The sequence below is a fragment of the Callospermophilus lateralis genome, chromosome 6 (genome assembly GCF_048772815.1).
Source record: "Callospermophilus lateralis isolate mCalLat2 chromosome 6, mCalLat2.hap1, whole genome shotgun sequence".
Classification (NCBI taxonomy): domain Eukaryota; kingdom Metazoa; phylum Chordata; class Mammalia; order Rodentia; family Sciuridae; genus Callospermophilus; species Callospermophilus lateralis.
This window is the reverse complement of record NC_135310.1, coordinates 13,129,814-13,142,281: the sequence shown is the minus strand read 5'-3', so window position 1 is coordinate 13,142,281 and position 12,468 is coordinate 13,129,814.

Below are 12,468 nucleotides of genomic sequence, written 5' to 3'. Positions count from 1 at the left end.
CTTTGTGTTTATCACTTTATAAAATATTGTCTTTCTAAGAGAATGAGAATCCATCCTCCTCCATCCAATTGCCACTGGTTAACTAGAAACATAGCAATTAATCCAAGATGCGAAACTCCCCCACTCATGCGAAGGGAGAGAAAGTTCCTCTCCTGCTCCCTTTTCTCTTTGATCTCTGCATCCATCAACAGCTTCTTCCATTTAGGGCAGGATCTAGAAGAAACAAACTCTCCCCATAACTGATAGGGTCTGCAGGTTGGCTGATTGTTTTTCATTATGTTTTTTTCTTCCTTTTTCGTATAGAACTTGATTCTGTGGTTACTAGTTACAAAAAAAAATGGGAACAATTCAAGGAATGGTATTATCTTCAATTACTAATTAATCCACTAAAAAACTTAAAAGCATTCTCTTCTGGGAAAAGGGAGCCCTATGTGGTTGACAAGAGTCCTTTATCTTTAAAGGTTCAGAGGCTAAGTCAGTGTCAATCTCCAATGGAGTGGACATTCCTTTAAGACTCCCTAACTTCTCAAAGGGGAAGCCAGTTAGGAGAAAAAGTTGAGCTTGACAGACTCCAAATGTACCATTTCAGAGGCTAAGAGATAAGCCCTGAGACTGTCAACACATCCAGGCCACAGAGGAAGAATCTCTCATCTGTTCCAGCCAAGCATAAAAATATTATAGCCAAGGCCACAGAACGACTCCTCTACCCACATTTCTATATAATTATGTATGTTCCCTGAACACCAGGCATAATCTCTCACCGATTGTCAGGTTAAAACGTAGCTGACCAAACTTTCAGGTTTTCTTTCTATCTTACAGTATTTATGTGCGAATGATTGGTAGTGAATTCCACATAGGAGCTCTACTTGTACAGATGATGGAAGATGCACAACCAGAATTAACTTATTTGGTAACCAGAGGGGATTTTTTTCAATTGACAGGTAAAAGTTACTTATCTTTATGGTGTACAATCTGATGTTTTGACATTTGAGCACTTTGTGGAATTGCTAAATCAAGCTAAGGAGATTTTATTTTACCTCCAGATCATGTAATTCCAGCATTGCCGCAGTCTGGCTGGGCACAAAATAACGGAGCAGCCACAAAGCCTTGTAGGTTCAAAGAGCAACTCTTTATTCCCGAAATCTCACCGGCACTCCACACACACTTCCCAGGAACACACTCCCTCCACCAGGCTCCAAGCGCCAATTCTCCCAGAACGGAACCAGCGAGAATTCAAAGGGAAATTCAAAGTAGTGGGAGCCTGAGGCAGCAGGATCCGCCCTAATCCCGGAGCCACCCTATTCCTGGAGCAGGGTCACCTTCCAACCATTCCCTCTAACAAAATGCCAGGTGTCATTCTGACTCAACTGTGGCTCTCAACACAGTATCCCTATCATTCAGGCAACTCGTGTTTGATATAAATATGAGTTAGTGATAAGTTATATTTATCAACTAATCTCAGAAATGAGAAAGAACAAACCTCACCTGTTTTCATTCAGGGAACTCTTAAACAGCAGTGACAGAATAATAAGAAGGGCAAAGCTCAAAAACCCTAATGATTCTTTGCCCAACAACAATGTTAATAAACAACTGAATAAAAGAAGGCATGATACACTAAAGAACAATGGGGGTGGGGGAGGAAAAGCTAATCTTAAATTCTCTGAAGCATACCATTTAATTTTTTTTTTCAAATGTATCCGGATAAATATGGTGGTTTTAAAATGTGTCCACAAATTTATTGATATCTGCTCTTTGAGAGGGAGAGTCTTATCCCCCTTCCCTTGAGTGTGTGACATATGGAAGTGAAGATATGTGACTTCAGGAACAAGTCATAAAAGGTGTTGTAGCTCCTGCCTGTGTATCCCGTGCATCAGCCCCCAGTGGAGAAAACCAGCCTCCCTGTTGTAAAGTCCTGGGAGAAGGACACACGGTGAACAACGGAAGCCTCCTGCTGGTGGCCAGCAATGATTGGCCAGCCATGGACTCAGCAGCCTTGGAAGCATCCATCAACCTCAGTCAACCTTCAGAGGACGACAGCTTTGGCCAACACCCCAACTGCAGCCCACGAAAGGGCCTGAGTCAAACCTCCAGCTAAGTTGCTCCTACATCACAGAAACAGGGTAAGATTTTTTTTTAAAAAAAAGATTGAGTTAGTCAGATTTCTGTTACTATGATAACACGCCTGAGATGATGGACTTATAAGAGGAAATGTTCATTTTGGCTCACATTTTTGGAAGTTTCAGTCCATGATCAATTGTCCCCAATTGCTTTGGGCCTGTGGTGAGGCAGCAAATCATGGTGGAGCGGGAGTGTATGGTGGGGAGTGTATGGTGGGGAGTGTATGGTGGGGAGTGTATGCTGGGGAGTGTATGGTGGGGAGTGTATGGTGGAACAACCCATTCGCTTTCCATTCATCAGGATGGAAGAAGAAGGAAAAGAAGAAGAGAGATCAGAAGGGACTGGATTCTCACTGTCCCTTGGAGGACACACCCCAGTAATCTAATATGCCCCACTAGGCTTCATCTCCTACTACTACCACCTAATAGTGCCAAGCTGGGGAGCAAGCCTGCAGCACATGGGCCTTTGTGGAAACGTTCCAGATGCAAATCTTAACAAATATTTCTTGTTATAAGCTACTAAGTTTGGGGGTAAGTTATGAAGTAATAGGTGACTAATATAAAATATTTCAACCATTTCTACATTAAGATTTCTGTAACATAAAAATACAATAGGGGGCTAGAACTGTGGCTCAGCAGTAGAGCATTTGCCTGGCGTGTGTGAGGCACTGGGTTCGATTCTCAGCACCATGTATAAATAAGTAAAATAAAGATCTATCAATGACTAAGAAAATAATTTTTTAAAAAATACAATAAGACACCACCCCAAACATGATATATTAATTTATCCCTCGTGCCGCAGTCTGGCTGGGCACAAAATCACAAGCCACTCACAGCCTTGTAGATTCAAACAGTAATTCTTTATTCCCGAATTCACACCGGCACTCTACAAACACGTTCTGGGCAAAATCCACACTCTCCACCGGGCTCTGAATCCCAAATAGTCTCTGAAACCCACGAGAACTCAACGGGAACTCAAGGCGCCTGAGGCTGCAGGATACACCCTATTCCCAGCAGGAATCACCTTAAACCTGGAACCGCCCTAAACCCAAACGCCCTAAACCCTGATCCACCCTAAACCCGGATCCGCCCTGGTCCTTGAGCAAGGTCACCTTTCATGCAAAGTCACTGCAAATGACCTGGGTCCACTATGGAAAGTCCTTCCTCTAAGCAACATGGGGCAGGCTGACAAAGAAATTGCCATGCGTCATTCCTACTTGGCAATGGCTCTCAGCACCCTTGCCCATCCCCACTGGTTCGAATGTAAACTGTACAAAGGCAGGAAGTTTCTGTCTTGTTTAGAGTTGTACACTGACAGGGAAAACAGTGCATAGCATTTGACTAATGCTTTACCCGAGGTGAAGTTAATAAACTTCAGCGGAGAGGCTAAATGGCAATATGTATGGCAAAGGTGGAATAACCATTCTAATGTTACAATTTTATTATGGAGATAAAGTATCTGTAAAATCTATTTGTTAACAAATGAAAAGGCTCACTCTTTTATAAAATTTTATAATTTCTGCACATGGTGTTAACCAACAACGAAGTTTGAAAAGGGAAAGTGCCGTAAACAAATAAAACCAAAACAATAACCAAGGACACATACACATATGAACATGTGCATATGCTTACACACACACACACACACAGACACACACACACACACACACACACACACACACACATGTGCATGTGCAAACACACAAATACCTGGGCATCCAGTGTGGAAGAATGGACTAAATGGTCTCCAGGCACCATTAACTCCATGGATAACTTGCACATGCTGAGACTGTAACATGAGTACATTGTGGTAAGTCTTTTAAAAGACAAAATAAATAGTGCAATGAACATTCCATTCCTTACAGAACTGTTGCTTTCTGTGTACACTACAGAGCAGTAGTGTACATTTCTTTCAGCAGCTTCCTCATTTGCATCTAAAGTCGCAATCTAATTATTTTCTGCCGCAATCTAATTATTTTCTGCCACATCCAACTGAATAAATTGATTCTTTATGCAAGTAGCAATCTCCTCTGAGTCCACCCACAGCAGTCGATATCTGTTGACTCTCTTTGTACTCGCTGGTCATTAAAAGAATGCTCAGTAAGTGGCTGTCCTGTGTTTTACCCTTCAGGTCTAAAACGACTACAAAAAGCCTGTGCGTCTCTCAGTAGCTACTTGACAAGGAAGTGCGTGTCTTCCACCAGCTTCTCCTGCCCAAATGAGATAAACATGATTATGTTTTCAAAATTAGAACATCTTTCTAAAAGAAAACATAACCCATTTCAGAAAATGTTACCTTCAGAAACCTGATCATCACACTAGTTTTGGGTGAAGAGACTGGAGGAATGATGTCTGGTTCAGCCTCCTGGCTGAAGTGTGTCACGCAGAAGGAAACTGTGGAAGTTCAGGGAAATCAGAAATGGTCAGCATTTCAGGAGAAAAATCAATGCCAGGTCTTGTGTGCATTGTTTGAGCTAAAACCAGATTGGCTGGCATGCCCTGAGGGAAACACTCTAGAAAACTTGAAAAAAAAAAAAAGAAAGGAAGAAAAGAAAAGAAAAAGAGAATGAACCGAGGAAAATGATGGTGTGTGAGTAAAGAATACAAAAGCTGAATATTAAAAATAAGGTCCCACTTGTGATGGAGACCGTGCGGAGAATGCTTTATGTATTATTGGCCCTGGGGCAACAGAGAGCTAGATCGCTGGGCAGTCTTGGGTGGGGAGGAATGGCAGCAGGAGGAGGCTATGGCTGTAGTTACTACGCTGGGGCTTGAGGGGCAACAACCACATGTCTCTCTTGGTCAGTATCTTGGGAATTGAAATATTGATAAGCGTCATAAACCAGGTACAGACCACTCCCAATCTTAATATTGGGGGAAAGAAAGATCCTTTTAAAAACAAAATAAAATATTGAAGGTCCTCATCCCAAGTAATCTGAACTCTATCCCGTATCCTTCCCTCCCCTGTGAAAGCTGACCTTCTCTCCTCTCTGGCTGACCTTGGGGTTTCCAAAAGGAGGAATATCTGGTTTCACTCTGTAAGCACCTACTGACACTTAATGCTTACATCTATTAATTAGTTGAGGGTTGCAAAATGGTGATGTTCTGATTCTACCATCTTGCTTTATTTATTAAATGAAATAATTTAACAAAATAAGTCTTCTTCTCATCTATTTTTTAGATACCCGGTGGTATAGTTTGCATGAGAAGAGAGGATCCATGCTTGACTCTTTTTCTTTTTGTGCAGTTTTCAAGATAATGTGTTGGGTATTTGTTATCCTCACAGGGTGGCTAACTTTTTTACCTTTCATTTTTATTATACCCATTTCCAAAGTCACAGGTTCCAAAGGCACATTTTATAGGTTCAAATCCACTGTGGTTCTTATCGTCACTGAAGCTCAGACTTCCCACCTTTGGCCAGTGAGAGCTTCTTCCCATGGGCTCAGTGAGCCTTGGCAGCATCTCTAGCTCAAAGAATTTCTTTTCTTTTCTTTTTTTTTTTTTTTTAAAGAGAGAGTGGGAGAGAGAGAGAGAGAATTTTTTTTTTTTTTTAATATTTACTTTTTAGTTATCGGTGGACACAACATCTTGTTTTTTGTATGTGGTGCTGAGAATCGAACCCGGGCCACACGCATGCCAGGCGAGCGCGTTACCGCTTGAGCCACATCCCCAGCCCTCAAAGAATTTCTTTGAGGAGATACTTTTATTTCCTTTTTACAAGTGGATTTAGTGTGATGAAGTGCTTTGCTTCTGTCCACACAATAAATGATGGAGTTGGAATTAAAATCCAGGCAGTCTGTTTAGAAAGCCTGACCTCTTCAACACTGTTTTAACTCTCCAATGACAAGACCATGTCCAATTTCAGACACGGTTCGTAACTATGTCAGGTAACATTTTATTACATACTCGTATGGGTCCAGGTTCTCCAGAGAAACAGAATCAATAGGAGATTGCAGTACAATATATAATACGTAATATATATTTATATACATATGTGTTTTCCTTATATTTATATGTAGAGAGACTTTCTGGAAGGAATTGACTCGTGTGATGGAGGCTGAAATTCTGAGCTCTGGAGTCAGTCAGCCAGAGACCCTGGGAGCAATGTGCAGTTTCAGTCCAAGTCCAAAGGCCTGACAACCAGGAGGACCAGGGCTGTCAGTTTCAGTGAGAGTCAAGCACAGAGAACGAATTCTTCCGTATTCATCCTGCTATTCGACTCAGGCCTGCAAGTGATTGGAGGAGGCCCACAGGAGAGAACAGTCTTCTAGATCTACTGACTCAGATGCCGATTTCCTCCAGAAATCCTCTCATAAACACACCCAGAAATAATGTTGAGCCAATATTTTGGACCCCGTGTCTCAGTCAAGCAGACATATAAACTTAACTGTTATAATCTTCTCTCATATTCAGTGTTTAGAGGAACTCGTTGCAGACAGCCCTGAAGTCCAGCAGAGAGCACATGGGCATTGCCACCGGCCAGTGTTGCTGTTCAGGGAGGTCTCATTGGTGGCCACAGCTTGGTGCTGGCCGGATGTGGGCAAAGCAATGTGGTGTGCTCATTGTAGTAGAGGTGACAGTTCAACAGAGTCTCTCCCCAGGCATTTCTCTGGCATGTGAGTCTTCAGCCATTGCTTTCAAAGGCTCTCGATGCCAAACTAAATTCAATTATTCCATTCTGAATATTGATTGGGGTTGATAATTTAAGAACAATAGTAAAGACAGACACTGTCATAGCAATAGTCAGGCAGTCAAGGTTGAATAGGACGAGTTGAATTTATACCCCCAAAAGATAGACTGAACTCCTAATCCACGGTCACCTGTGACTGTGACTTTATTTGGGAATAGCATTTTTCACAGATGTCACAAACTACAATGAGATCATGGGGGGGGGGGTCCTAATGTCCTTATAAAACAACAACAACAAAGAGACATAGAAACACCCAGGAGAGATGGCCCTGTGACAGGGGAGGCAGACCCTGGTGAGGCTTCTCCAAGCTGAGGAAGGATTGAGGCCAGAAGTTAGGGGAGGTAGGAAAGGACTCTACCCTATAGGCTTCAAAGAGAGTAGGCCCTGCAGACACTTTGTTTCCAAACTCCAAAACTGTGAGACAGTAAATTTCTGGGTTTTGTTTGTTTGGTGCTAGGGATTGAACCTGGGACCTTGTGCTTGTGAGGCAAGCACTCTATCAACTGAGCTATATCCCCAGCCCAGTAAATTTCTCTTTTAAGCCATCCATACTTTGGTACTTTGTTTTGACAAACCAGGCAACTAGAAACTAATACAAGATCTTTCATGAGTTGTCTTTTTTTTCCCCTCCCAATGGTCTGGGATTGAGCACAAGACTCCTGCAGGTAAGGCGAGTGCTCTATCACTGAGCTACATCCCAGTCCTTTTTAGTTTTACTTTGAGACAAAGTCTCACCAAGTTGTCGAAGCTGACCTGGAATTTGGGATCCTCCTGCCTCAGCCTCTCGAGTCGCTGGGATTAGAGGCCTGCATACTGTGCCCAGCTCCTAGTTGTCTTTTAACCTGGAGGAAATCAAGAGCCAGTGAAGTAAAAGACTTGTCAAAGTTCTCACAGCAGAACCAAGTCTAGAATTCAGACCTTCTGACTCTTATTCAAGTCAGATTTCAAAGTCCTCCATCAACAATGATTTTCTGCCTTATTGGTTTAAGCATAAGAATTCATTTATTCACTCTCTCCATAAATATTTATTAAATATCTACGAGGAAATTTAGACCAATATTCATATATTCATTCCACTAATAAACCAAAAGTCAGGCTACGTTGTTATCAGTTTATAAAGACTGGATCAGGCCAGAAGTGGTGGTTCATGCCTGTAATCCCAGGGGCTGGAGAGCCTGAGACAGGAGGATCACAAGTTCAAAGCCAGCCTCAGCAAAAGTGAGGTCTCAGTGAGACCCTGTCTCTAAATAAAATACAAAATAGGGCTGGGGATGTGGCTCAGTGTTCAAGTGCCCCTGAGTTCAATCCCTGGCACCCTCATCCAAAAAAAAAAAAAATTACTGGATCAGAAGTTTTCAATAGGGGGTGATAATGCCCCCTACAGAACATTCGGCAAGGTTTGAAGACATTTCCAATGTTCGCAACTAAGGAGGTGTTGACGGCCTGTAGTGGTACGGGACAGAGGTCATCCTGCAGAGCACAGGACAGGCCTTCAGCAGCACAGAGTTGTCCATTCAAAAGGCAAGAGTGCCCTGGCTCTCAGACTAGGCTAAAACAGAGGCTGTTTCTTCAGTATACTACATCACCATTCCTCATTGAAAAGGACCTGAACATTGATGCCTGAACGCATCAATTTGTTACTAGAATTTGTTTCCCACAGGTTTATAGAAAAGAGCACATATTTCTCATTTCAAACCCAATGTATTTGTCTTCCTAACAATGCCATACTATTTTATGCTGTCTGTAAGAACTGAGCTCATGACAATTGGTATGAAGATCCCCACAAAATCCAACCAACAGCACCCTGTACAGAATCCATCTCCCATGGACCAGAGAATGGCATTTTCATGCTCTCCACTGTCCACCCAGCTAAGTAATTTGTGTCTCATGAACCTACACTTATTGAGATGAAAGCCTTTGGATTTGTTAAGCACCAAGAATAAGCCTTTGGACCTGAGATGATCAAACTCAACTAAGAGGAGAGAAGACGCGCAGTAGACAACCTCACAGCCACTGGATGCGGGAAGGGGAGTGGTGTGCACAGGACCCAAGTGAGGGTCACAGCGCCCATGTCTATCCCCGCCAGCTGAGAGTAATAATCCAAGAGATAAGAAGTTTCCTGAAGACTGATAATTCTAAATCCAATAAAGAAATGACAGGGCACAAGGGCCCACACAAACACAAAAGCCAGGACACCTGGCCAATTCAGACTGGCTGACCTTGAGCCAGGGAGTCTGCCCTCTGTGAAGGGACCACGGACCCAGGAGCCAGAGCCTAGGTTGATCGACCATGACCAGATGTGAGGAAGAAAGGTGGGATGATGGAAGCCCAACCCAAACAATGTGAGGCAGAAAAATAAGAAGATATCGTCAAAACTGGCAGAATAATCTAGACCTGCTGAGCAAACCTCAGTGAGCAGATTGTGATTATAATCACATTACTCCATCTACCTGATGAACACTCAGAATCACCCAGGAAAAGGAAAACTTGAAAATGATAATTGACTTTCAAAATAAGCCTTTGTATAAAAAAAAAGAAACTTTGACTTACAAAGTGATGATAACTATGACTAGCAATAGTAATAAGTAGAACATTGTTTTATTTCATTTTCTCATTTCATACAATATTTTTATGAGGTGGGTCTAACAATAATCACATTTTAAGGTTGAAAAATGGGGATTAAAGAAGTTAAGTAACTAGACAAAGGTTATGTGACTAAGGGGTGACAGACTAAGGCCCTCACCTGAGTCACCGATTCCCAAGGCTTTGTGGTTGTTTTTCTTGTCATTACAGGTTGTTACGGTTTGGGTCTGGAGTGTCCCTCAAAGGCTCGTGTGATGACGGCTCGGTCCCCAATCCAGCAATGCTGAGAGGTGGGGACCTGGATCCTGAGGGCTCTCACCCCATCACTTGGGTGATCCACTGATGGCCGCACCGCAGCATGGGTTAATGGAGGTGATGGAAACTGAAGGCCGTGGGACCCACTCGAAGGTAATGGACCCATCAGGGTGCCCTCTTGGGGAGCATAATTTGTCCCCAGCCTCCCACCTGCTTCCTGACCCACATGATGTGAGCAGCTTTGCTCCACCACACCCTCTTACCTCAGGCCACAGGAATGGGACCAAGCAAACTATGAACTGAAACTGTGAGCCAAAATAAATCCTTTCCTCCTTTAAGTTGTTTTCTCGGGTATTTTGTCACAGCAACGGAAAGATGTGACAAAGGAAAGCTATAACACACAGGTTGAGTGTCCCTGACCTCGAAATCTGAAATCCAAAATGCTTTGAAATCTGAACTGTTCTGACCATATGACAGATTTTGGAGCATTTCAAATTTTGGATTTTCAGATTAGAGATACCCAACCAATAAAATCTATGAAAATATTTCAAAATATGAAAATCTCCACAATCGTAAAACACTTTTGGCATCAAGCATTTCAAAGAAGAGCTATTCAACCTGTATTCACCACATATTTTAATTGAGAAACTAATACATGCATCTGGGGGGAAAACAAAATAAAACACAACATGAACTATTAATGAGGGACAATCGTTCTTCCCCAAACCAGATTTTCTGTTCCCTCGTCTTCATGCTAAGAGGACTCACTTTCTCCGGCATTTTTTAACATATATTTTTCTAGAAAGCCCCATAAAGCATCTTTTGCTCACTTGACCTATTTGCTTTCAACCCAAGGACAGCACAGAGCATCAGAAGAGGATTAGCAGGGAAGTCCTTCCATGTTAGTCATCTGTGGCAGAACATTTTATAGGTGACACTAAGATGAAAACCACAGAACTCAGATATTCCCAGAGGAAGACGGCTTCCCAAGGTTTCTCAGAGAACCATCATCGGATGCCAGACGTCAGTGCAGTTGGAGGATTTTAAAATCCCTTCAAGTTCATTTTAAACAGAATTTGATGATAAGGATGAAGAATGAAGGGATGTCCAAATGTAGGGTCGATTTTTTTCAGGTTTTCAAAATGGCAGCCCATAATTCCTGCTGAGCTGAGACAGTAGCCCCTCAAGGGCTCAGATCCCTGTGTGCCTAGCTTTTAACTAAGTGCAGAGAGAAGACCATAAACTGTCCAGTGCAACAAAATGGGCAAAGACACATTTTGTCCTCCAGGTCTTCTGTCCCATTTCTTTCCCAAACGTCGGCAGCTTCTTCTCCCCACCCCTCCCACGTCTACCCCTGAGCTCACTGCCTACCCAGCCCCCAGGGTGCTCTGCTTTCTTGACTCGAGTCAGGGTCTGGCTTGACCACCAGCTGGCAGCAGGGCCCAAGCCACACCACACCTCCTCACTGACCTCGGTTTACTCATTTAGAAATCTAAGGTGGCGATACACCTACCTCACAGGGTCGTTAGACTCAAAGGAGAATGCTCTTTGCAAATGATATAGCTCCAGACCAAACGGGCCCATTATTAAGCCCCTAGGATTGATATCTACACAGACACGAGATAGAACCCATACTACATGGTGGCATCGGAGATGTCCCTGACACTCCGTCTCCCGAAGGTGGGCCAGTTGAGCAGTCCAGTGGCTTTGGGTCAGTGGTGGACATTCTGGGTTATTAAAGTGCCTCTCTCCTTCCTCCCTCGTCTCCTTCAGCATAACTGATCACAGCTCAAGGGTTCAGGGGAGCCATTTGATCCTGATGGACCCTCTTATTCCTGTGTGGCAGTCCCTGAACTTGGCTTTCCCTCTCTTTTCAGCACTGGATCATCACTTTCTAGCTACCATTGTTGACATCCACACCCCGACTCTTAGACCTTCTTCAGCCTGCAGCTGTCCACCCTGTGATTCTGGGGGGCTGGGATCACCGTGTTGGGGCTTGGGTAGTGGAGTAGTGCGGGAGGTTGGGTAGGTGTGAGAGGGCAGAACTAAGGTCTGGCAGATGGGGGAATGTCATGGAAGATGGGGATCCCACATACCCTATGAGTTAATGCAGTTGGATGAGTGGGACGTGGTGGGGCTGATGGTGACAGCAATGACAAAGAAGAGTGGCAGACTTCACCAGGAACATTTGGACGGACTACAAATACACCAGAGCAAGAAATTAAAAACCTGCGGGTCATTTTGTTAAAATATAATAACAATTACAGTGATTTTTACGAAATGCTAAGCATATATGCATCCATTGTGATTGCATCTCTGTGATGATGGTGCAGCTTATTAGGTAGGTATGAGCTCACCCCTATTGTTTTCTTTGACAACAATAGCAAACAGCTGCATCTGGTGCGCACAACACCCATGAGACTGGTCATCAGTTTCCCGTCCCCAGGAAGACCAGCAGAGGCTGAAAAACACTGACTGAGCCTGCAAGGCTATTCCAGACACTGCGCCGCCCTGTCAGTGTGTGTGTGTGTGTGTGTGTGTGTGTGTGTCTTCCATGGCTTCTTCCATCTCTGTCTTCTGTTGAGCTGCTTGAGTTTAAAGAAGAGCCAACCCTGGCTGGTTTTGAATGCCTGCCACCATGACCGCATCTGGAGAGTGATTTGAGAGTTCTTTGAAGGCAGCAGCAAATGAAAACACTTAAACAAAGGGGGCCTTGTGTGATGTGTTAGCTATAAAGGAATCTAGGAAGGTGGGCCTGATTTCCCATTGCTCATTTTTTCCCTCAATCTTTCATAAAATTGAAATAAACGACTATTCAGCATA